This window comes from Marmota flaviventris, chromosome 1 (assembly GCF_047511675.1).
Source record: "Marmota flaviventris isolate mMarFla1 chromosome 1, mMarFla1.hap1, whole genome shotgun sequence".
Taxonomy (NCBI): Eukaryota; Metazoa; Chordata; class Mammalia; order Rodentia; family Sciuridae; genus Marmota; species Marmota flaviventris.
In genome coordinates this window covers 171,047,844-171,075,686 of record NC_092498.1, presented here as the reverse complement: position 1 = coordinate 171,075,686, position 27,843 = coordinate 171,047,844, and the positions used below count along the sequence as shown (strand labels likewise).

Below are 27,843 nucleotides of genomic sequence, written 5' to 3'. Positions count from 1 at the left end.
AGCAAAGAAATGACAAAGGGAACCATCTCAGAACCTATGTAGAATAAAAAATAAATAAAACTGTTGTACAGCTCCTCACGGCTTTGTATCTAGAAGCTTAGCACCAGTGTGGCATACCTGTAATCCCAGCAGCTCCGGAGGCTGAGGCAGGAGGATCGCAAGTTCAAAGCCAGCCTCAGCAAAAGTGAGGCCCTAAGCAATGCAGTGAGACCCTGTCTCTAACTAAAATACAAAATAGGGCTGGGGATGTGGCTCAGTGGTTGAATGCCCCTGAGTCTAATCCCTCTTATCAACAACAACAACAACAAAAAGTTCCATATCTCTAATATTTGATAGAGCTAAAAATAGTGAAAACATCAGTCATATATAATAATTATTTAATTAAGCAGATAAGGTATACTGGAGTTTCATATGAAGTACAGTGTAGTACAGTAACACAGGAAAAACGATGATGTAGTAAATACACATCTCATCATTTTGAATGTTTACTCCTTTGACTCAAATTCCACAATTACATTTTGAGCAAAGCAGGAACATAAACCATCGACTCACAGACATTTATAGAAAAGCCTTAAAAATATTCAAACCATGTATATAGATTCAAATGCAAAATAACCTCAAAAGAGCATGAGGGGTTACTCCTATGGAGCAAAATGTGTCAACTAGGTCACACAGTTACTTGGGTGACCTTGGAGACCTTGGGAAAGTAACATCCTGGCCAACTGGTTACATACCAAATTGTCAAATGACATAAAAGTGTTTCCAGGTTAGATGAGTTGTCACCACAACCCATAAGTGATATTTAAATAAAAGCACATATTTTAACTAGAGTCATGTTTAGGGGGAAAGAAAAACATTCATGGGTTAATTATTACCAGGGTTATCCATAAGACGGGGACTTATGCAAATACCTCACTCATCTTACTCCAAGATTCATGCCTGAGTAAAAGCCTATTTATAGTGAACCTACGCTGGGAAAAATCACTTTTGCTATCCCCTGGTAAAAACTATTGCACTACAAGTCCTACTGTTTCTTCTGTAGCTACAAAGAATCAGACTCCTGAAATTGTCCTAAAAGAAAAAAAAAAATTAAAATGACAAATTGAAGCAGAAGCAGCATGCTAAAGAAATTCTGGTGGCTTATCGGTTGATTTGAATATTTTCTTTTTCTAGAGCTGTGCTTACATGATACAGAGGTCCTATCAGCTGGGGGTTAATTTAGTCCAAAAGTTGGCTAAGCCAAAAATTAGAGAGAAAAAAAAAACCTAAGAAAAGTGATATGAGCTATTTTATTTGAGTGTAGTCAGGTCACTTATTAAACTTGAGATATGATTACCAAATACTGAGTAGGGATGGAAACTACCATAAAAATGGTAGCTTCAGGCTGGGGTTGTGGCTCAGTGGTAGAGCACTTGCCCAGCATGTGGGAGACACTGGGTTCGATTCTCAGCACCACATAGAAATAAATAAAATGAAGGTCCATTGACAACTAAAAAATATTTTTTTAAAAAAATGGTAGCTTCAGATATGAAATCAATATTCACAGGTACGTAGCAAAATATCTTTTTAGAAATTAGACATCGTTCCGTTGGGGTTTGATTTTTAAATGTTAAATCTATAAACACGTATGACCATTTACATTTTAATACTTTTTCCTTTAAATGTTAAAATCTGTTCTTTGTAACAAAACCATACTGGGAAGCTTCCTATTAAATTGCTTAGACTACTTCAGTTAGTACAGGAGAAGCCATTTTATTTTTATTTTTCTTTCTCTTTGCTAATTCTAAATGAAACAGTTTCATCGCATATCATTCGAACACCAGGAAAGGGTCAAGAAGTAGAAAGAAATCTTTACACTCCTACCAACCAGTGCCTACAACTCTTTTTCTACATTTTAAACACAGGTCAGAGGTCCTCCAAACCTTATCGCTTCAGCATGCCTGACCATTTTCTTTGGACTTATTTAAGAAGCCATGCTTTCATATTTTCAGATGTTGTTAGTTAAAAATCATGATAGTGTGTATTTAAAAACATTCTTGAGAGACTTCTGAGATAATGCTAACAAAGGACTAGACATCAACTTTCAGAAGTGTAAAAATACCAATTCCACACTTGAGGAATCTGACCGACATGTACTTCTGTATCTATGCAACTATAACCAAAAAAGGGAACCTTCAAAGAAAATTTGTAAAAGATTTTTTTCATATATGTCTTGTTCTTTTCTAGAATAGTTTATGAGTAATAAAGCTCTTGGAATAAAGCATTTGCTATTATTGTTTTCTTTTTTTTAAGAATAGTTAGAATAACACATGTTTTCCTCAGAAAATTTAACACCTCAAATTGTTACCTCGGTAACAGTTTGGGTGCCCCAAATGACATGAACCAGAGAGTAATTAACCCCCACAACAATAACTTCAGCCCAGGAAAACAGGAAAGAACATTGGAAATGAGCCATCTGAACCCCAGATGTTAAGATTGGGAACATTCCAGAGCTCTGCATCTGGAGGCATCTACTGCCAAACGTGTCCCATCTGTAACAAAGGTGATCAATGGCTCCCTCGCAGGAGAGGGAAATGAGAAAAGGCAAAAAATAATCCTGTATCCTCAGTCCTCTAACACCCTAGTAACTTTCTCCTCCAGGAACTTTCATTTCCTTCACTGGTACTAGGACAGGAGTGACCGGGACCCAAGAAATCAAGAATTGAAGCAAGGATGCTAATCAGATTCAAGAGAAAAGACAGATTACCAAAATATATACATTAAGTGGGTTGGAAAGAACATTGTTGTTATTTTCTTTTTCTTCTCCCCCCACCCCCCAAGCAGTAACTAAGATACAACAGTGCACCCTTCTGGTGGAAATATGGAACTAACATTCAGGTCGAAGTCTAATAACTATGGTCCTCTAGTTCCCTGGGGACAACTTAAAATAAAAACATAAAAAAAAAAGAGTTCCTGGTTTTCTCATTCAGTGAGAGGGTTCGTAACAATTCCTTGACTTGCAGCCTTTCCGCCCCCCCAAGTGATAAATGAAAGAGATTTTTAAATACATCAATTATTTCTATAAGGGCAGCTCTTTCACTGAATAAGGCAAACAAGGTAGTAAAGATAACAGCAGAACCCCAAGACACTCCCTTTAGTTAGCCTGGTTTTCTGGTGCTTTGTTCCCTAATCTTCCTTTGGAGTTTTCCTGGGGGACTAGAATGTTATGAAAAATCACTAAATATCTGTTGAATGAATGAAACAGGCAAGATTACCAGATTTTCTTTTTTATTTTTATTTTTTGGTACAAGGGATGGAACCCAGGGGCACTCCACCATTGACCCACATCCCCAGCCCTTTTTTGTATTTTATTTAGAGACAGGGCCTTGCTGAGTTGCTTAGAGCCTTGCTGAGTTACTTAGGGCCTTTCTAAGTTGCTGAGGCTGGCTTTGAACTTGCAATCCTCCTGCCTCAGCCTCCTGGGATTACAGGCATATGCCACTGCGCCTGGCAAGGTTATCAATATTTGAAACTCTGGCCCTCAGTCAAATCTGAAAATCTGTTGTATTTAGTCATAAGTCTGACAGTTCTGGAATTTTCAATAAAGGGATCCCACAGAAGTGTGCAATAGAAAAGCAAGTAAAAAAAAATGTCTCACCCCTCTGGTTACAAATTGATACAAATGCATTAAAATAGCATCAAGTTCATGAACAGGCAATCTGGTCTACATAGGTCCCCTTATTATTATTGTTAACCTTATTACCCTGCAAGTGAAGGCCATGATAAATCACTACTAGAAAACCCTCTGCACAGTGCACACTTGCTTTGATGGGACTACAAGAAGAGGGTCAAACACAGTCCTGTGTCAGAAGGCTGCCTCCAGCCCACCTGTTCACCTCTGCAATCTGTGGGTATTGAAGGGCACGAATGGAAATCATTGAGCATCTCCTATGAGCAAAGGAAAAGTGCTTCAGAAAGTCACAGTCTTATTTTCGGACACAGCTATAGGTAGGCTCCCACCGACTTTCAAAAAATTGAAGGGCAATTAGGACATGGATCTTTTTGGAGTAATTAATAATGCAAATGGTCCATTCTGTCCCCAACCCAAATAAAAAAATATACAGCATAGTCAGGCTTGCTTCCCCTTCGTCTTTGGTACATTCACGGCACACCTTTACATAGTAGATTTTTTTGGTTTGGGTTAGATAATTGAAAGTATCCTGAGACTCAAGACAACATTAGGAAAAGTCACAAATATTGACCAAACATGAATTTTTGCAATATAATGATGCTTCACACCTCTATAAAAGATCTGCAGTTCCATAACTACCCTTGGCCTTCTCGCAGTGTTCTTTAGAGAATGGTTTTCTGCCTTGACCACAATCTCTTAGAATGAAGGAGGCTGAGAATCAACATCCTAGTAAATGAGAACTCTTTCTTTGACATGAGGTTGACAGGATGCTATGCTTTTAAACGTGTATTTGCCATAAACCTTTCCCCACCACAAAGTGAATTCCATGGTCTGTTTGGATCAATGATCCACGGGACACATAGCCCTCTAACAACAAAACAGCATGACTTTGTGATAGCAAAAAATAAATCTCCTATGTTGACCAAAATTTGGGAACATTTCTAGACAAGGATCTGCCATATATCACTTCTCAGGTATTCCCCATTAAAAACCACTGTACTGACCACCTATAAAAAAGAAAGACTTATTAGACATGCTAGAGCTAAAAATAGTCTCAAAGAATTATGATTGCTGATTTCCAAAAACAGGTGTTAGCCTGAAACTGCAAATATCACCCAGCCACAGGAAATCAATAAAATCAGGAGAGGAGGTCTCGCTCAAAATTCTCCTGAAATCTATACCGAAAGGAAAAAAAATACAGTTTCATAAGACACATTTGGGATTCGATTTTCAGCAATAAATCATCTCACCTATAAAGATTTCTTCCAGCAAGCCCAAGCCAAGCAGATATCAGACACTATAATGCTTGCATAAAAATTTATCACAGCACAATGGTAGGAAGCAAAGTGCACCTGATCCACACGCTTCATAAGAGTGTCAGCAGGATGTAATCAGAGAAGAGGGAAGAACAGAGACTTTCTCAAGAAATGAAAGGCTCTGTTCCCTGGCTCAACGGGGCAACAGAAGAAACACATTTCAAACAGGAAAAGTGCAGCCGAAGAGACCCACCAAGGATTTATGTTGATTGAAACTGAGAACCAGCAAAGGTTTCAAGAGAGCAGATAACCTGCACCCCCAAATCTGAGAACAAAAGTACTGAGATGTTATAAAACACTTTGCCTGTGGCAGAAACACCTGGATCCAAGAGCAACAAAGCCAAAAGGGTGTCCACAGTAAACGAAATCCTCGAGAGGATCGAGACAGAGCCAGCCAGCTCTGGGGAGCTAGAATGTTGTGATCAGGAAATGGTACAAAAGGGGCCACTGAGAAAGTCTTTGCTAAGTACCCAGGGACAGGGGGAGGAGATTTATCTGGAGGAGATCATGCTCTGGAAATCTTTTGCAAAATTAACTTCAGAGGTCTGTCAGAAGTTAAATAGACAATAGAAGACGCTAAGATTTCTAAGACAGCTATAATAGACTATCCAGGCTTTTAATTAATCAGACTTAACAAAAAAATAATAGACTTCTAAGACTCTATTATAGAGTGCCACAGGAAAGGTTAGCGGTGGGGTGTGCGAACATAGAATGACGGCAAACTCTTTAACGAGATGCCAAAGTTCGTTGAAGTCAGTATGTAAGCCTACTATGTGCTTAAGCACCATGTTGGGATATGGATACCAGGGAGTCATAAGATACAGTCTCTGCCTTCAGGAGCACAGGAAGCAACCACGGTAGAGTGCTTTCTTTCATCTTTACAATAATCCTGCAAAGTAGCTATTATCTGCATTCTACAGATACAGAAACTGAGGCTCAGAGAGGTTAAGTATCTTGCCAAAGATAGACAGCTAGGAAATTACTGAGTCAGAATTCAAAGCACAAGATCTTTTCCCTCTGTTTTCTAATGGATTACAGAATAATGTGTGCTGTTAAAAAAACAGTTGCAGCCAATACAAAATAGCATATGTTAAGCCCTGAGGAAAACTGATATGGTGCAGCACAGATAAAAGGTGTGAATATAATGGAATGCTATTGCTGTCTCCCGGATGGATGTCGATGCTGAAGCTCATCAGAGAAGACAGAGATCAAGAGGGCGGAGAGAGGAAGAAAAACGCTGGGGGAGGGAGGGATGATTCTTGGGAAGGGAACATTATGTACACCCAGGAAATGAAGCTCAGTCTGTTCCTGGGGCAGGGAGATGAGTGGCCTGACCAGGGTCCAGCAAGAAGAGGCCACAAGGAAGAACAGCAACAGGGACGGGTGACATTTGGACGAGAAGGTGAGGGGAAAGAGGGGACACAACAGTTTTCAGAACTGAAGAGTGAAATCCCTACTGGCCGACTCCAGTTTAAATTTATTACCCGTCTTACAGTAACAAATTACTACAAGCCCAATAGATTAAAATAATAGAAATTTAGCTGTTGCACGCCTGTCATCCCAGCAGCTCAGGAGGCTGAGGCAGGAGGATCATGAGTTCAAAGCCAGCCTCAGCAAAAGTGAAGCCCTAAGCAACTCAGGGAGACCCTGTCTCTAAATAAAATACAAAATAAATGCTGGGGATGGGGCTCAGTGGTTGAGTGCCTCTGGGTTCAATCCCCGGTACACCCCCCGCCCAAAAAAAAAATAACAGAAATTTACCATCTTATATTTCTGCAGTCCAATATGGGTCTCTGGACTAAAATCCAGGTGTCCGCCAGGCTGCATTCCTATCTGGGGACTCTAGGAATGACTTCTTTTCCTTGGCTGGTCCAAATCCCAGAGGCCACCCACCGTTACCTTCAAAGGCAGCAACGCCACACTTTTGCCACCATTCCTCCATGGCCACACATCCCTGTGGCTACTGCAGAAGGATTCTGTGCTTTTAAGCATGCATCGTATTCAGTTGGACTCATCCAGATTACCCACGGTAATTGCTCCTGTGATTAAGTTTCTTGAACCGAATCACATCAGCCAAGACCTCTTGCCATGGGAAAGACATATTCACAAGTTCCAGTGATAGAGACCGACATATAGGGAAACATAATTTGGCCAGCCATACTTCTGAATGTCCCAAGCCCCATTCACGTGCCTTCAACTCCCAAGGGGTAATGGGCTGTCCTCCTTGTTTCCTGGATGATTCTTCTCTGCTCAAAAAATTTCAGTGGTTTCCCAGTCACGGAACACCACAGGCTTGGCCTGGGAAGACTTATTTACCAACCACAGAAAGGAATTCAAGCAGCATTCAAGGCAGACCTGCGAAGGACGAGGTCAAGGCAGAAGCAAGTGATCAGGGTAGGAGGTGGGTGTTGATCTGAAGCTGAATGCAATGGGACAGAGAGTCACCAGTGAAGGGGACAGTTATGTAATTGTTCTGAGCCCCAGCTGTCTAGTCTAATAAATGGGAGTAGCAGTCCCTGCTTCCTGGGTTGTGTGGAAGTTAATGACCTAAGTGTAATTAAACACACAGCAAGATTTTTATCACAAAGTAGGCACTCAATAAATATTAGTTCTCCTTTCCCAGCTCAAGAAAAAAAAAATGAAGCCACAGAATTAGACTGAGTGATTTATGAGACTCGTCAGAGGAATGCCGAGATATTAAACTTTAAGGTTAGTTTAGAACAATTGGGCTTTCCACATGGGTAGAAAATGCCATATGGCTTTTTTTATATGATGTGTGACAATATTGTTATGAATCTGGTGGAAAAAATGTCATTAGCAGTGCATATTTAATTAAAAAATTACAATCTAGAGAAACAGCCTAAGTGAAGGTGGTAAGTACGAAAGTGAAGTTTTTTTTTTTTTTTTTTTTTTTTTTGTGTGTGTGTGTGTGTTGTGTAATGCCATAATTAATAATCAAATATTGAGTAGGAAAGACAGTAGATGAATCAGACATAACTTTCCTATGTTCATATATGAATACACAACAAGTGTAACTCCATATCATGTAAAACCACAGAATGGGAAGTTATGTTCCAGGTATGTAGGATATGTCAAAATATATTCTACTATTAGGTATAACTTAAAAGAACAAAAAATTATAAAGGAATACATTATATAAACATAAAAAATATCAAATATTGATTTTATCTCACCCCAGTCAGAATGGCAATTATCAAGAATACAAGTAACAATAAATGTTGGCGAGGATGTTGGGAGAAGGGTACACTCATACATCGCTGGTGAGACTGCAAATGGGTGTAACTACTCTGGAAAGCAGTATGGAGATTCCTCAGAAAACTAGGAATGGAACCACCATTTGACCCAGCTATCCCACTCCTCAGTATACACCTAAAGGACTTAAAATCAGCATACTACAGTGATGCAGCCACATTAATGTTTATAGCAGATCAATTCACAGTAGCTATGGAACCAATCTAGGTTCCCTTCAACAGATGAATTGATAAAGAAAATGTGGTATATATACACAATGGAATATTCCTCAGCCATAAAAATGAATGACTTTATGACATTTGCTGGTAAATGGATGGATCTGGAGACTATCATGCTAAGTGAAATAAGCCAATCTCCAAAACCAAAGGGCAAATGTTCTCTCTGATATACAGATGCTACCACACATTTTGTGGGGTGGGGGATAGAGGTTCAGCAGGTTAGACAAAGGGGAATGAAGGGAAGGGAGAGGGGATGGGAATAGGAAAGACAATAGAATGAATTGGACATGACTTTCCTATGGTCATATACGAATACACTACAGAGAATCTCCACATCACATTCTGCCTCAGTCTGGCTGGGCACAATTCAGGAGCCACTTATCAAGCAGAAAGGAACTTTATTTTTAGAACACACACCATACCACAGAGCTCTTCAGGAATTCCCTCAGAGCCCAACTGCCACCACCGGCTTCCCACAAGCCTCTCAACCCCCCACCCCCACTCCTCCTGCTCTTGAGGCCGATTGGCTAGGTCGCGTGGGTGGAGCCAAAAAAAAGTCCCCCAATGAGCAGCTCCATGGTCTGAAAGGGCGGGGAAACAGTCCAATGAGCATCACCGCAGAGGAGCCAATCAGCTGGCAGCTAGAAATTTGCTGAGGCTGCTGTGAGCCAATCATCAGCTGGCAGCTGGAAGTTTGCTGGGGCCCCCTGGAAGTTTGCTAGGGCCCCTTCGGCTGTGGCTCTCAACAACGTTCAACCACAAGAATGGGATCCTAATTAGAATAATTTATACTCTATGTGTATATAACGTGTCCAAATATACTCTACTGTCATGTATATCTAAAAAGAATAAATAAAAAATATTCTATATGAAGGACTTGCTTTTTTAAAAAAAATCGAATGTTGGTGTTCCCATAACCACCAAATATTAGAAAACTTATGACTTAGTCATTTGTTCATTTGAAAATACGTATTCAATGCCACCTGTAATTCTAAACACTCTGAGATAGATCCTGCCTTCTCGGTACTTACATTCCAGAGGAGGAAAACAGACAATATGAAAGTATGGTAAGTGAACTATACTCTTTTATGGGTCCTTCATAAAGCCTATTTGCAGTTTAAGTGACATTTTAGTTGCATCAGATTTTTTTCATATTAAAAGCAGGAAGAAGCTTTAATAGATTTTTATACTCAGATATGACCTATGAATAAGGCAGAAACCATTTATTCTCAATTACTCTTAGAAGATGAGTGTACAGAAAAGTATGCTGCTTACTGTTATACCCCCACATTATTCTAAAATTTGTAAAGATGGTTTTAAAAAAAAATCTATATGCACAACAGTATAAAATAAAAGAAAGAGAAAGAACAAAAATAGAGACTTGGAAAGACAAAGGAAGATAGGAAATGAAGAGAAAAAGGAGGAGGGAGAGAGGGAGAAAGAAGGAAGGAAGGAAGATACGCAGGTAGGAAAAATGAAAGTAATAGAAAACAAGATGAATTCTACACATGTGGGAAATTTGCTGGGAAGGGAATTGGGTTTTGTTTGGGAATTTGTTTCTTAGAAAGGTGTTAGAAGTTGTCAGCTACATGGCACATATCTATGATCCCAGCGGCTCAGGAGGCTGAGGCAGGAAGATCACAAGTTCAAAGCCAGCCTCAGCAAAAGAGAGGCCCTAAGCAACTCAGTGAGACCCTGTCTGTAAATAAAATACATTATAGGGCTGGGGATGTGGCCCTGAGTTCAATTGCTGGTACCCCACCCCCCAGTAAAATAAAGGTGTTAGAAGTTTGGTTTTTGGTATTTAGCAACCAAAGCAAAGAAGAAGCAGAACTACTAAAAATAATCACAAGGCTATAAAAATAAACATGTGCCTGAAGAGATGTAGTCCATGCTTTCACATGCTCCCGAGACCTAAGAGGAAGCCCTCCCACCAGTCTCCATGGGGGTAGCACTACTTCATCAACATGGAGTTGTGGGCTGGCAGGTGTCATGACTGGCTTGGGGGAGAGGTAGCTGACGTGAGAAGTATCTCTGTGGTGTAAATATTCCAACCATGGCCACCTGAGGCTTCCAAGATGACATCTCTGAACTTGGAGTTGGGAAGAGATATGCCATAGCCCACCATATACAGGATTTCCTCCACATTGATACACTTGCTACAAATAACCTCCAGAGCACAGAGTAAAATACAGATGAATAATTAGGAAGGGATAAGGTTTAAGTACTTACTGCCTTTCTTTTTAATTATCCAATATATGCAGTGTATCTTTCTATCAATTAACTGTTTAGTATGGCCGCGTGTAGCTACCAGCTTGCTACCACTGGACATCCCTAAACTACACAGTAAGTTTCACACTTCTCAACATAGGCTTAGGGCCCAACACCACAGAGCAATTCTACAGGAGTGATTCCATGACAGGTCAAAATCATGAAATGGCTGGGGCTGGGGCTCCGTGGTAGAGCCCTTGTCTAGCATGTGTGAGGCAGTGGGTTTGATTCTCAGCTCTGCATACCAATAAATAAGTAAAATGAAGGTCCATCAACAACTAAAAAATAGATATATAAAAAAACAATTTTAAAAAAAAGTGTCATCCAAGTATAAGATGGTGAATGTCTAGCTGCAATGATTTCAATGCTAGGATCATCAGCTCCCTGGAGAGTGCAAGGAATAGCAGAGAAAGAGGCAGAATCCAAGTCAGCAGGCCCCTACCCAAACCCCATAGTTTTTCCACAGACCACACCATGAGCGACTTTGGCCACACAAGTATGCTGTGCCTGGAGTACTTTCCTCTGCTTATCTCTGAGAAGAAATAGAAAGCCACTGACCTTGAGGAATACACGGAGCAAAGACGCTTTAGACATTTGTAAATACAAACACAGTCAGTTGGTAAGCTTGCTAAGACCAGGGCAAAAAGGAATTTGAAAATCTGTCTTCTGCCAAGAACCTGGATGATGAATCTTCCAATCAACTGGATATCGGGTGGGTAGAACTGAGGGCCTCTTCAGAAAGTCATGGAACCTTCTAGAACACTTACCTGAAATTCAAAGACCACCTTACCTGTACACGGAACTCATCCAAGCCGACCTCTCTGATCAGAACAACACACGGTTGTGGACATTAGCTGCAGCTTAAATGTCTCTCTTGAACAAAACATTAAAACGTTCAAAATGAATCATACATTTGAGGAAAACGGTCTCGGGATAATTTAATTCTGGTCCCACAATTTCATTGATTTTATACGTTCCTTTACTTTTACAAGACATTCAAAACCATTAACCCTAGTGGATTTTGACATTTGCTGTCCCTGAGAGTACTCTCAACTTTAATTAGATTCCAGAAATGAAGTAACAATATCTTATCAACAGGAAGACATTTTTGGGAATGGAAAAGTCAATATCAGACACAACAAGGAAAAGAGGAAAAGCCAAACTCATAAAACAGATAAATTAGTGCAATATAATTTACATTTCTAGAATTATCCTGACTTCACAAAAGCCTTCACTACGGGGATTCTTTACATAACAGATTCCTTTTGTGCATTTGAAATATTAACTAATTTACAAAAACTCCATTTTGGGGACTTGCATATGGTGCTAATCTAGACTCTGCAATCAACAAAGCTCATCTCTCCTATGTGTACACTGCATCATTGGAGGCAAGTTATTTCATTTCTCTGGTGCATGGTTTCCACATCTCTCCCTACCCAGACTGCTGTTCAGAATTGTAGTAAGGTTTCAATAGATCCTATTCTTAAAAGGTTTCGTGTATTTTAAAGTCCTTTACAAATGCTTATTGCCAAATAGGACGGAAGTGTTTGTTTAGTGCCTCATGCCTACCAGGTGGGCTCACGTACATGATTTGATTTTTTTTCTTCATCACATTGTTACTATAGAGTCTCATCATCATTAAATGAGGATTCGATGACTCTATGGAGGACCTTGCTCCAAGTAACACAGCTCCTCAGTGACAACACCAACCTATCAAGCCTGGTGTGTCTGACTCCAGATGCCACCGTTCATTCCACTACATCACACAGGTTCAAGTACCTGTTCTGTCACTTACAAATGGTGAGACTTGAGCAAGTTAATGAGCCTCTCTGAAATACAGCTGCCTTATCTCAAAAAGCAGGGTGATAAAATGTCCTACCTCAGAAAGTGGCGATGAGGACTGAACATAAAACTCCTAGCGCCATGCCTGACCAACTAAGTATCCAAAATACGTAGATTATTACAGATTTTTGAGCCCAAATAAAATGCAGGACTCGGTATGAATGGAATTTAATTATTTATAAATGGAAAGGATTGCTTCTGCTAAGTAGCATACACAATCTCAGATTATTATTCTTAACATTACCAAACCGGGTGCAGTGGTGCACGCCTGTCATCCCAGGGGCTCGGGAGGCTGAGGCAGGAGGATCTTGGGTTCAAAGCCAGCCTCAGCAACTGAGTGAGGCCCTAAGCAACTCAGCGAGACCCTGTCTCTAAATAAAATACAAAACAGGGCTGGGGATGTGGCTCAGTGACCAAGTGCCCCTGAATTCAAACCCCAGTACCGGCACCTCATCAAACAACAACAAAACATTGCTAAAGTACTTTAATTAATATGTACCCAAGAAAAGCTCTAGATTCAGTATCAGTAGTCAGGAAACCTGAATTCTAATCTCAGCTCTGTGTTCTTAATCAAAATCTCTGTACGTTTCACTATCAAAGGGAGAGGAAAAGTATGAGAAAATTACCGAAATGAAAACAGAATATAAATCTGAGTGGTGCTGAGTTTTCCTTTCCCAAAAGATGTCAGACTCGCTTATTTGAAATGAACCTCACTGACAAAATCCACTCAGAAAGGCTTGAAATTTTAAATCAAACAAACATCTATTTGAAGGTGGCAGAGAGCAACCGAGACGGGGTTTTAGAGAAAAGAGAGAAGCCCAGAGATGTGGACTGGCATTCGGCAACTCTTCTTCCTTTGAGCCCTTGGCCAACTTTCAATCAGCAGCTGAAGGATGAGAAAGACTGAACAGAAAGTCGTGTCTGAAAGTCTGTGGAGCTGAGCGGAGCTTGAGCAGTCTCAGAAGGCTGAAACTGGGGTGCAGGTGGTAGTGACGTGTTCCTGTGCTACCTGCCTGCTAGGGACAAGTGTCAACCCTCTCCAAAGTAAGATAGGATCCACAGACAAATCATCTTTATAATTCTCAAAGTGGCTGCAGTCAGCTAAAAGTAACAAAACATGCCCCCAAAATTAGCTAAAAAAAAAAAATCAAAAGAATAAAAGTCAAAAGAAATAGATCTGTTGAAGATGTAGACATTAAAATAATTACACTGGGATTTTGAAGCACTCTATTTAAGTACTGTATTTTAAATACAATATTTAAGATAGTAAAGGACAAAAGAGAATTTCAACAAAGACCTGAGAACCATAAAAATCACATGAGATTACAGAAAAGAAAAAAAAATCTAGTGAAAGAAAATAGGCACTCAATGAATAGGTTAAAAAGCAAAATAATCCCAGCTCAAAAGGAGAAATCAATAGGCTGGAAGATAAGTCTGAAGAAAATATGCAATCAAAGAAGTCAAAGAGATGGGAAAAATAGCTAAGGACTAGGTGTGAAGAGGGGGAAGATCTGACGATGTGATAATCAAAACTGGGATCCCCCAAAGAACCAAGAAAACACAGGACAAAAACAAAACTTAGAGATAATGTATGAGAATTTTTTTTAATTTACAAAAAACCCAAAACAATGGTAAGCAGATGCTAAGCCCTAAAACTCCAAAAATACTATAAATCCCCAACAGGATAAATAGAAAGAGAAAGAAAGAAGGGGAAAAAAATTATGCCCTAGATACTTCATGGTCTGTCAACAGATGAATAGTTAAGGAAAATGTGGTGTAACCCAGGTGTAGTGGGTTACACCTGTAGTGGATTACACGCCTGTAATCCCAGAGACTCAGGAGGCTGAGGCAGGAGGATCACAAGTTCAAGATTAGCCGCAGCAACTTGGCAAGGCCCTAAGAAATTTAGCAAGACTCTGTCTCAAAATAAAAAATAAAAAGGGATGGGGATGTGGCTCTGTGGTCAAGCACCTCTGTACCAAAAAAAATATATATATATATATATGATACACACACACACACACACACACACACACTTCTTACAGGAAGATTTTTAGTCTCAAATGCATTTGCAAGTTGGCATTTAAGGGTAGAGGGTAAAATCAATTATTTCACTATATGTTGTGATGTGAATTGGCTACCAGTACGTAAAACAAAATGACTTTCAACATCCTCCCCCCACCCCATTAAATTCACATCACACACAAAATTTAATTCCAAATACCTTATAGATCTACTTGCAAAAGAATATGTAGTTTCTATATGAAACCACAGAAGTATTAGAAGATAACACAGGAGAATAGTCTCAGGACCTGGGCATAAGCAAAGATTTCTTAAAACACATAAACAGAGAAAAAGAGTTCTGCTACATTAAAGATTTACATTTATCAAGAGTCCTCATTAAGACAGTTAAAAAAATGTTGGGATATTTTTGGGAACATATGTGTCCCATAAAAGCTCAAAAATAATGAACACTTATAAATCAATAAGAAAGAGCTGGGGGTGTGGTTCAGTGGTAGAGCGTGTGTGAAGACCTGTGTTCGATTCTCAGTACTGAGGGGAAAGAAATCAATAAGAAAAATAAAAGGGCAATCCATTTGAAAAATAGGTAAATGTTACTTCACAAAATAGGATATCCAAATGGCCAATGCACATATTAAAAGAGATTTTGATGTATTGCATCTCTTTTCTCATTTGTTTCTAAATATATCTTGTTTTCTTCTCTCATTTCTTCTAAGATCTATTCATCTTTTAAAGGAGTATGATTCGGGCTGGGGTCATAGCTCAGCTGTGGAGCGCTTGCCTAGCATGTGCGAGGCATTGGGTTTGATTCTTAGCACCACGTAAATAAATAAATAAATAAATGTATTGTATCCAACTACAACTAAAAAAAAAGAATATGGTGCAATATCCATGTGTTTATGTGGTTTCTGTTATTTTACTTGCTGTTGATTTCTAGTTTCATTATCTGGTAGTATTCATGCGATTATATCAACTGTTTTACTTGCTAAAAACCTACATTGTGAGCTAGAATACGATCTATTTTGGAAAAGATTCCTTGAGTTGCTGAGAAGAAAGTAAACTCAACTGTTGTAGGGTCAAATATTCTGTAGATGTCAATTCTTTGGTTCCTTTGATTTACAGTTTTATTTAGGTCAGAAATATCTTTACTGACTTTATGTTTTGATAAACTCTATTGGTGATAAAGGTGTGTTGAAATCACCCAGTATTATTGTACTGGGGTCTATTTGGAATTTAATATCAAGAAGTATTTTTTTCTTGTGAAATTAAGAATCCTGATATTTGGAACATAAGTATTTACTACCAATTAATCATCCAGGAAAATATCAATGAAATTACAACTACAACAAGACACCACCACAATCCAATGCAATAGCTAAACAAATAGGAATACCAGGTGTTGACCAGAATGGCAATAGCCACTGCTCTCCTACACTGTAGTCAGTATACAATGTGGTGCAGCAATTTCTCTCATGTGTATACCAACCATCACATCCAGCAACACGGATGGATTGTACATATAGTAACATTGACGGGAAGAAGCCGGACACAAAAAAATTATGTTACATGATTCACTTTACATATAGCACAAAAACCACACAAAACCAATCAAGGCTTTAGAAGTTAGGAAAGACACTACCTTTCTTCTACATGGTAAAATATATATCACTTAATATTTACCATATATATATATATATATATATATATATATATATACATACATATATACACACACATATATATACATATATATATCTCAAAAAAAAAAAAATATATATATATATATATATATATATACACATATATGTATCTCAAAAAAAAAAAAATATATATATATGATTGAACCCAGGGACACTTAACCACTGAGCCACATCCCCAGTCCTTTTTATATTTTATTTTGAGACAGGGTCTCACTAAAATGCTCAGTACCTTGCTAAGTACTGAGATTGGCTTTGAACTCATGACCCTCCTGGAATTACAGACATGTGCCTCCACAACCATTTGTACTTTAACCATTTTTAAATGTACAGGTCAATGGCATTGGGTACCATCAAACGCTGTGCAACCAATGGTACTATCCACCTTAAAACTTTTTCATCATTCCTAGCTGAAACTCTAATTTTCCCTCCCAACCATGTCTGGTAACCTGGATTTTACTTTCTGTCCCTATGATGTGACTCGTCTAGGTAGCTCCTATCATCATACAGTATTTGCCCTTTTGTTTTTCTAGCCAATTTTACCAAACCAATTATTTTTTACCAATTTTACCATATATATTTGAAGGTTCACCTATTTTGTAGCATGGTCAGAATTTCATTCCTTTTTAAGGATGGATAATATTCCATTTTATATATTATGGAGGAAGACAAAAACTCCCCCCCTCTCCTCTTCAGTTCCCTGGGTGAGCCTGGGTATTGAATTGAGACAGACAGATAAACCCAAGCAAAGCAGACAAACCTACTTAATATAAGTTTCGCACGACATCGGAGTATTGTTATTTGGATTGTGATGGAGAGAAAGCAGCTCAGCAACAGCTCAAGATGGGTCCGGAGGTGCTGCTAACATTCCACACATTTACAATTTGTGATTTTACGGTTTACATATTTTGGGGTGTTTGCATGACTGGAGAATTCAGACCAAGAGGACAGACAATTTAGCAGATTTGGTCTGGTTTAACAGTCAGTTCAGACTTTATGAACTTGGCCATTAAGTAGGACCAAAAATAAATAAATAAATAAAAATTACTTAAACCATTGTTAAGGGCTTATTTTTTAAAAAAAAAATAAATAAATAAATGTTAGATGTGCTATTTTGAAAGCTTTTCTTAAGTGGTAATGTTATTGCAAAATGACAATAATTGACTATTCAAAAGGTATTTATATCTAAGTATCATCCTCGTAGGTTGTCAGTTTCCTAAAGTCGTGGATTTCTTCACTATCTTGGTGCTTATCAGACAATTAATTATGTGCTGACAGGGAAACTATTTCTGAAAGGCAATTTGGTAAAATGTATCAGAAAAAAAAACCTTTAAAATATACTTATTTCTTGACTCATCTATTCCAATTGAAGGAATAATCACTTCAAGTGTAAAAAATGTATGAGCAGAGAGACTCCCTGAAATGATCTGTAACAGCAAACAATTAAAAACAATTATCCAGCAATATTTCTTCATATGCTATAAGAGAGCATGCATTCATGGTTTTTATAATTTAAATCTAAACAAAACAAGGAAGAATAAATAATCACATTATAAATCCAGTTTAGAAAAATATAATTTATGGTATGATCTCATTTCTAATATGAAGGGGGACAGACATGAACAGCTTAGTGGGGTTATATCTGGGTGGTAAAATTATAGCTAATTTTTCCCTTTAATTTGCCTATTAGGAATTCTAACTTTTATACTGTGAAATGTATTGTTTTGTATTAAAAGCACTCAAAAAGTGACTTTCCCTGTGGAAATAAAAAGTGTCATCTTGATTCGGATTTATAGCAACTTAATTATTAGTTGATGAGCTGGCATTCTGCAGTTCTTAATAAGTAGATATGCATAATATGCTCAAGTACACACACATATACATATGATGAAATGATGGTCTTCATAGCAAGCCAGCATTTTTCAGTTCTAGATTAAAATTTCAATGCCACCTTGCAAATAAGTATCTAAAAGTAAGTATCTACAAGTTCACACTGGAGCATCTGCAGTACATTCACACACACCAAGAAAAAAAAAAGAGGCGTTTTGGTCTACTGAATGGACACCAATGGGAAAGCAGAATTTTAATTGTATCATTCACTTTATACTGTTTTCATTTATTAGTTGGACGGTGGTTTCTTATGACTTCATTGGTATGACTGAGCAAAAGCCTTGGCTTACCATTTAAACTGGTTTAATGGTCAGTTCAACTTGTTGCTATGCTGTGTCAATGGACTGCAGAAATTCCCCATGAAGTTGACCCCACAGTCAGACCGACCCTGCCACATCCAATTTGGATGTATCACCCAGACACGACCTTTGGCAAAGACTCACTCACTCAGTTTTTCCACAGTCTCATTTCTTGAACCTTATTAATTTCTATTTGATATGTTTTCTGACACAAAAGACAATAAAAATATATTGTCATTTATGAAAAAATGACATTTCTTTTTAGTTTCAATTACAAGATGTAGAAAACACAGGGAGATCAAAAGGGACCTTTCACGCAGCCAGTGTTTCTTCTCTCACTGTAGGGAGTGGCTACCGCAGGTGAATCATTAGGATGGAGAGTTTCTACTCTAGTTTCTGCCAGAAGCTGTGTTAACAAAAAAAAAAAAAAAAAAAAAAAAAATCCACGTAGACTACACCAGAAAGCCAATGCTATAGCTTGTCCCTGGAACATATAACTAGTGGGTTTAATGCTGGAGAGAATGTTGGCATGAAAGTCTGAGAATCAAGCAGAGTTATGAGAAACCCAGAGCTGTGATTCTGTTGATCTGAAGGCATGGAATTGGGGTCTCTGGAGTAGACACTCTGGGGAGGTGGAAAACAACTCATTTGAGGCATATGACACTGTAGCAGACACCCAGATGTCACCTGGTTACCTTTATAACAAGGACTTCTGAACATAATAAATGGTAACTTATCTCTGGAGTAACTCCCAGTTCAATTGTTTTTCTGGGATTTATCGTTTCTCAGAATACAGGTTCTTTAAACGGTATATTCTGTCAAAAATGTGACTTATCACCAGGAACGGTGGTGCACACACCTGTAATCCCAGAGGCTCGGAAGGCTGAGGCAGGAGGATTGTGAGTTCAAAGCCAGTCTCAGCAACTTAGTGAGACCCTGTCTCTAAATAAAATACCAAAAGGGCTGGGGATGTGGCTCAGTGGTTAAGTGCCCCTGGGTTCAATCCCTGGTACCATTATTTAATTAATTAACATTAATTAATTAATAATTATTGAGTATAATTCATTATTAATTGATTATTTAGTATCATTATTATTATCAACTAATAACTCTGCACCATTCCTCACTGGATTTCTCTCTCTTACTACCGTCCAAGTGAAAAAGCCTATCTACAACCGGACAGAAAGGTAGGCCACCCATAGGCAGAGACAGGACAAGGACCTTGGAGGAGAAGGGAAGGAGAGAATGAGACAATGCCATCCTAGTCTGGAGAGCATCTGGTCCCTGCCCCTGACAGCTTCAACCACAGTGGCTCTACCTTAATCACCCCTAGCAATGGCCAACCCCAAAATCTTCTCTAAAACACTTCCTCTTGTGCCAACAAACTCTCGCCCCACTCTTGTACTGAAAAGCTTAGAGATCAATTTTCTCCCAATTTGTCGAAGAACATGAAACAGAGTTGACTGACCTCTTTCTGAATCCTGTATTTACATGTCATCATACCAATCAAACAAAGGGACAGAGGAAACCCATAAAAACAGTAACACAGCCACATTAATGTTTATGGCAGCTCAATTCACAATAGCTAAGCTATGAAACCAACTTAGGTACCCTTCAACAGATGAATACATAAAGAAAATGTGTTATATATACACAATGGAATATTACTCAGCCTTAAAGAATGAAATCATGGCATTTGCTGATAAATGGAAGGCCAAATGTTCTCTCTGATATGTGGATGCTAATTCACAATGGGGTGTGGTGTGGGGGAAGAATAGTTGTATTTTTAACTACACAGAGAGTAGTGAAGGAAGGGGAAAAGGTATGGGGGTAGGAACGATCATAGAATGAATCACACATTATAACTCTATGTGCATATATGATTATATGACCTGTGTAACTCTACTCCATGTACAACCAGATGAATGAGAAGTTATACTCCGTCTATGTATGATGTGTCAAAATGCATTCTCCTGTCACGTATAACTAATTAGAACAAACAAATAAGCAGATAGATAGATAATAAAGGTATACTTTGCTTAAAAACAAAACAAAACCTTAGATAACAGATATTCATGGGCAATCTCTCTTGGGACCCCTCCCTTTTCAAGTGATCTACTTTCTTCTATCACTCTAATAAATCCTTATTTCACTCTCACCCTAGTGTCTGTGGATCTCATTCTTCAAATTCACAAGACAAAGAACTCACCCAACCACATTCCGTGTTACACAACTACCTATTTTGAAAACCATTCTGGTCAATCCAGTCAATATTTTTTTTTTAATCAACCACACTTTTCAAGATTTGGTGTGTTACATTTTAAAATAGGATTTACTTTAAAACAATCAACAGATTTTTATTGAGAAAAGCAAGAAAAAAAAAATCTAAAAAAGCAAACTGAAGATTTGACCTTGTGAACTACAGCCTATTCTGCTCTCGGTCCTTTATTCCTGGTTCTAAGAGAAACAGAATCGTGCCACTTGGATCAGTGAGGAGGAAAGGATGTTCCAAGGAGGCTCATGGTCAAGGGGACTCGGGAAACACTAGGTCATTCCTGTCCCCATGGAAACTCACATCTTCTACCTTCCATATGAAGGATTCTGTGACCCAGCAATAAATGTTTGAGACTTTCCTTACCCCAGTGCTCCTATCTACTAAAAATCTGTATTTGATAAACCCCAGCCAAGCTTAAAGGGAGATAATGTGAAGACTACTTTCCAATAGAAATAAAATGGGAGCTAGATAAGTCATTTTTAAATTTTCTTAAGGCCACATAAGTACAAAATCAAAAGAGCTGGAATTGATTTTACTAGCGTTTCATGTAACTCAATATATACAAAACAATACTTCAACATAAAATCCATGCAAAATTATTAAAGAGATATCTTACATTGTGTTCTAATAATAATTCTTTGACAACTGGTGTGCTCTACACTAAAGGAACATCTCAATTCAGACTAGACACATTTCAAGTGCTCAAGAACTACTGTGATCTGGGGCTACCTTCATGAGCAGAGTACACAAATAAATGACATGAATCTGAACGTTTAAAAGTCATCATATTTAACCAAAATGTGCACACAATAATTACGTATTAACATTGATTATACAAACAATCTAATCTTCGATGAAATTGTAAATTGTTTTCACATGAAAACAGAATCAGCAAGTTCTGTTCGTTAATTGCTAGATCCACGGCACCTAGTGCCAGGCCTATAGTAGATGCTCAATAGAATTTTGTGAAGCGAAAGCCATTCTCATTTAGGGGAGAGTCCTAATGAGGTGTTTCATATCAAATGGTCAACAAATGCTTTCAACTCTCAGTATTGAAATTAACAAACCATGTCCTCTTCAGAGCATTGACTGTCCTATTTGCCAAGAGTCACATCCTTAAAGAATTGAATAAACCGTCAAAGAAGGAGATTACAAGAGGGGTCAGCCAATTTGTTTCTAGATGCTTCCAAAGGAATGGAAATCAAATGCTAATATCTCCAAAGCCCTTCCTCCTTTTCCTCCTCCTCTTCCTCCAACCTGTTACCAAGGCTACCGGCCTCCAGGGAATTGTTCCTCCCTGAAAGGAGTTGTGGCAGTTGTTAATAAATACCTCCTGGGTGGCTCTTTTCTTCCCACCTGGGGTGCAAGGCTTCTTCCCCACTTTTTGGCCTCTGATCACTTAGGCAAGATACAGAGAGAAGAGGGGCAGGACACCCCACCTCCTCGTACACCCAGCTCTGCGCCCCCTTCCCTTTGCAGAAGTCTCTGTTTTACCCTTTAAATACAACTTTTTTCTACACCTACCTCCACATTTCTCAGGTGTTCAATCTTCACATCTGGGGAAACGGAACTTGACCTTCTGATTGATTTTCATCACCGGTATCAAAATGCCTTGATGAAATAAAAACCATACCCCACATTTATATTTGATAAAGTACTTACACTAGAAAAACGCAACATTCATTCACCGAATAGGCATTTATTCAATGCTTGCTGTTGACAGCACTGTTTAAGATAGTAGGAATACAGAGAAGGCCAGGACACTTTTGATTCTCAACTCCATGGAGTTTGCATTCTAGTGGGAAAGAGAGGCCAGATTACACACAAATAAAGGCATTGCAATGTAATTTTAGATACTGGTTCATGTTATGAATAAAATAAGGTAGACTTTTATGGGCACTACCTAGGTAACTGCTGTAGACCAGGTGCTAAGGAAGGGGTTGCTTTTCTGAAGAGGTGACTGTCCATATGGAACCATAAATGATGACATTTTACACTGTCTATGGTATTCCCTGAGTCTCCACTGGTCTAGTGAATAATCAATAATAATAATAATAATAATAAGGCCTGACTTGAGAAACCTAAGCTAAGAGTGAGACATTACCATTTTTATTTTCCTAGTTATTCACAAAGAGTCTTTTTTTAATTATTTCAGATCAAGGTCAAGCTTATTAGCCTGCTGTTTCTTTCATCCTTTTCTTTTTTGAAAGCTGAGATGTTTGTTCCTCCCCAGGGTTCTAGAAACACACACACCCCCACCCCCACTCCATGACTTTCTTTCACGGGACCATAATGGAGGAGCCCAGGATCTGGTCTCTTGCCAGGGCCCAACAGCTCTTCTCAAAATTTCTCTCAAACTTTAATTCTTCTTCACTGATTTTTAGTTTATCCATCTTGCTTAAATCTCATTCCCCTTTGGAAACAGAAAAGCAAAAATCAAAGTTGGGCAGCAGGGCCCTTTTCCTCTTTATTTGTGTAGCATGACATTGTCTGCCCCAAGCTGGGCCAGCCCTTCTTTGTGCCTCAAACGTAGCTCGCAAAGCCCTTTTGGCTGTTCTGAACAAACATGTTTCTTCTGAGAAATAAGCTCTCATTTGTCATTTTCTAGGACTTTTTATTTTCTATCTTTTGAGGTCAATTTCATCATCTGTTTAACGGTTAGTTTGAATCTTTCATTGTCTGATCACTAGTATGATCCCATACACGTACGCACAGACACACCAAACCCATTTTGGAAAAAAAAATAAAATTTATCAAAGAGGGAAGCCAATATATGTGTAGCTTTGTTCACTCCAGTGGCCTTGTCTGACTCTTCCCTAATTACAACAAAATGCCTAGTGGGCACGACGTGCCTCCAAAAATTTCTTTTTTTCTATTTTTTGAGCATGACTTTTGTTGGTCGAAACAAAGCACTGTGATCTTTCTGTTTCTCTCTGGAGCTTTCTTTCCTTCTGGTGTGATATTTTATTAAGATAAAAGGTGAACAGATTTTCCTTCATTCTTCCTTATAGAAGTTCATAAGTCAACCCAAAAGGATAATATATCTGGCCTCAGGGACATGGTCAGGCCTCAAGCATTTGAGTCCTTTCTTCCTGGCTCTCTGTCTCTGGGTCTTTGCAGAAGACCATCTGAGTACAGGAAAGAGATTCAATTTTTTAAAAATAAATAAAAAATAAAAAAACTTTCATGAAAATAGGTCTTTAAAATCAAGCTAAAATTAACTGAAGGGACCAACAACAGGCAAAAAAAAAAAAAAAAAAAAAAAAAGCTGGCTTTTCGTCATGATCTTTCAGCTGGAAGAAAGAATTTTAGCAAAAAGAACAATAAGCCACCCATTCCACCTCCGAGAATTTGTCCCCAGGTTCGCAGTAAATGTACCCACCAAAGACTTACCTTCCTGTTCTGCCAATCATCCAGGTTCATGCCCTCCATTCGCTCTCTCTCTCTCTCTTTTTAATGCAAGTAATTTTCGAAGCTCCAGAATTTTCTTTTTTTCATAGAAAAGAAAAGTCAGTCTCGGGGCACTTTGATCCTCCATACCAAAATCTGGCAGGTGAAACCGCATAAAATGTACTTATACGTGAACAAAAATGTAATGCAAACCTCAAAGCGGGATAACTACGACTATTTATTAACATCCTTTCTCTGGATGTTTCTTATCCAACAAATGAGCCTGTTGGTTTGATTTCACTGGGAAATAAGTTGTTCTTTTTAAGTTTTCCTCTCATCATGATGGACCCCCCCTCATCTTTTCTCGTTGCTTGCTTCCTTCTTTCATGGTGGTTACCCTTCTCAAGGACACCCTAGTCAGCCACCCCACAAAAACAAAGGGTGACCCACTTCATCAAACTCGAGGGCTCTTTCATCCTTCATTTCCTAATAAGCTGTGTTGACTTTTTTTTTCTTTTCTTTCTTTTTTTTTTTTAATTCTTTTTGTAGTTGTAGATGGACAGCATGCCTTTATTTTGTTTATGTAGTGCTAAGGATCAAACCCAGTCCCTCACACATGCCAGGCAAGTGCCCTGCCACTGATCTACAACCCCAGCCCATTGACTTTTTCTTAATACAGATTTTTGTTTTCAATATTTTTTTTTAATTTGGTAATGGACTTTTATTTTATTTATTTATATGTGGTGCTGAGAATCGAACCCAGGGCCTCACACCTGCTAGGTAAGCACTCTACCACTGAGCCACCACCCCAGCCCTTAATCGGGATTTTGATTCCTCTAAAGCACCTCTGTGAATTTGGGGGAAGAGGACATAAATGTCAAAGTTAAGGTCTCCCAGGAAAAATTTGTAAAATCCCCAAATAAAAAGTGATCAAGGAAGGGCTGGGGTTATGGCTCAGGTTAGAGCACTTGCCTAGCATGTGTGAGGCACTGGGTTCGATTCTCAGCACCTCATACAAATAAATAAAATCAAGGTCCATCAACAACTAAAAAAATATACTTTAAAAAAGTGATCAAAAGTTTAAAGGGAAAATAAATGGTTAGGGTAGGAAAAATATTGCAAATGATCTTTGAGTTGTTCAAACAGTTGAGTTTACTCAATTGTCTGATTGTGAAATAAAATGGCACACTTTGTTAAACAGTTGCACCATGAGCTGTTAACTTATATCACAATATATTTAAGTAGTCTTAACAGATACAGGATTTTATTTCCAGTTTAAGGAACAAAAGGATAGTCAGTGTAGGTAATGACCAATTGGGCAGGAAGATGGGGGGGATGAGTCAAAGGAGATAAAAACATTAACTTGAGGACACTACCCCTCCTCCAACCTGTTGCCAAGGTTATCAGCCTCCAGGGAATTGTTCCTCCCAGCAAGGAGTTAATGAGTACCCCCTGGATGACTCTCTCCCTGTCTGTACCCCTGGCCAGCTTCCTTCCAACCCTTAGATCACTTTACCTGTTGGGTCACTTAGGCAGGTTGAGAGGGAAGGGGCATGAGAACAAAGGAAATCTAAAATCTATAAAAGGTGCAGGACACCCCTCACCCCCACGGGCACCAACGTGGACCCCCTGTTCTGTTGAAGAGCATCTCTCCCTTCCCTTCCCTTCCCTTCCTCCCTCTCTCTCCCTCTCCCTCTCCCTCTCCCATCCTTTAAATAAAAGTTTTTGCTCTTGCCTCTTTCTCAGGTGTCCAGTCTTCAACACCCAGCAAACAGGAGTCGAACCTGCTTCTCAACACCAGTATCAAGTCTATGTTTCTCATAAGACCTACCGTCTTTGTAGAGTGGGTCATTTTTAATCCTCTTGTGACCTACCACTGGGCAAAGTATCATAAAAGAATAGCAAAGATTTCATGGTGTTGATATTGTAGCTCTTCTATTTAACATAGATGCCCTCTCTCTAGAGGTAATCTGGCTACCAGGTATTTCCCTATCTTTTAACCTTTAACCTTAAATAATTCAAGCCCCCATTGCAGGCACCAGAATCCCAGTGCCCTTTCTGCATGGGAGAAGAGAAGTCTCTCGAGAAGCATCCAGGGAATGGATGTATGTAACAGAAAAGAATTTCAACCAGGGCCAGACAGAGGCATAGATAGAGATTTAGTGAGGAAGTAGATACACAGTCAAGGGAGTGAGGAGCTATACCTTGGACTGGGAGTCCAGTATTTCTCAAAGGGCTGTAGTTAGGGGCCAGGTTGGAGGTGGAGTCAAAGTGAAGTTGCACAATTTCACACCATCTTTCCCTGATCTTTCAAATTTCTCTTATTTTACAAGGGCATGGGCCAAGAGCCTGTCACTCAAGATTTACAGCTGTGCTTTCTGTATCTGAATGGTTCCTGGGAGTTTCTCTTTTAAGACTTAGTGTATCTCTCTCTCTCTCCCTCTTTCTCTCTCTCGATTTATCCTAAATCCCTATCTCATCCCCACACTGATTTTCAGGACCCTGAACTTTTTGGACTGAATTGTGTTTCTCATCTTGAGCCTGCTTTCTTTACTCCATATTATACTATGATGAATTACAGGACATCTCCCCTCTTCCCAAGCCACCAATCTCCCCACAGGCTCCCTTTCCAGAATCCCGCACTGTTCTCCCTGGTTGTTCCTGCTGACTCTGCCCTACCTTCCAGGAAACTCATGATTCTTACATTTTTTCATACAGAACAGTTCACCCTTTCCTCCTCTGCCTTCCTCTCAATGTAGACTTGCCATGTTCAGTTCAGTGGCCATCTACTGAGCACCTGAAACGTAACTAATCCAAACTGAGATATGTCGTAAGTGTAAAATACACACCAGAATTTGAAACAGGTTTTCTTTTTAAAAAAATTGATAAGTAATAATACATAATATGAATAATTTTATATTGATTATATTCTGAAACTACAATCCATGGAATGTTGAATGACAGCATATTGGGTTTAAAAGATAATAATAGATTGGATTAAATAAGAAATATTATTAAGATTCATCTCACTTTCCTTTTAAACTAATTTTTAATGTGACTAAGCAGAAAATTCAATGTTGCAAGCAGCATTTATCAATAATTACTCCAAGGCAGATTGTCTTTAAATGCAAGCATATATTCAATCACACCAATCATCACACATAACAATGAATGCAAAAAGTGTTGGGTGTGCTGGAGCATCCCACCTAGCATTTAATGCACATTAATTAACACCACGAGCAAATCACACAATCCTAGGGCAACCACAAGCCCCAAAATACCTTGGATGCCATGCAACTTCTCTTAGACAAAGGGCAGTTCTCTCCAGCCAGCGGTTTGACATTAGGAATGGTGGAGTCGACCTGGGCATGGACAGCAAGGTGGCCAGGCTCCCTGATGTCTTTGGAGCAGCATCATTGATGTGGCAGGACAAGAGATTTAAAAATAGTTCCAAGTTGGCGGTGTATGTTGGTGATTAGTTTCACCCAGTGAAAGTCAACGTCCATTGGTTATATCCTGTGAGATGATGTAATTGCAAAAGGGCATGTTCTTGGCGCATGTTCACGGAGCTATGCTCCCTATGGATTGTAACCAGTCATTGTTAAGTGTGCCTGTGGCTAGTGCCCCTTAGAGCTCCTTATCAGTTGCAACCAGACATGACTAAGCATGCCTATGGCTGT

The 27,843-nt window shown here is 38.9% G+C and overlaps 1 long non-coding RNA gene across 2 annotated transcripts in view; it reads right to left on the bottom strand.

Annotated features, from left to right (window-relative positions):
- Positions 1 to 27,576, bottom strand: part of LOC114104988 (uncharacterized) — a 37,965-nt gene extending 10,389 nt beyond the window's left edge. The window contains exons 1-3 of one of the 2 annotated variants that reach the window (XR_003584927.2): positions 27,445 to 27,576; positions 24,167 to 24,319; positions 22,436 to 22,568 (exon numbers count right to left, since the gene is read on the bottom strand). This is a non-coding gene — a long non-coding RNA (uncharacterized lncRNA). The remainder of the gene's footprint in view (positions 1 to 22,435; positions 22,569 to 24,166; positions 24,320 to 27,444) is intronic. The other variant, XR_003584928.2, reaches the window with a different exon arrangement.
- Between the last annotated feature and the right edge of the window lie 267 nt (positions 27,577 to 27,843).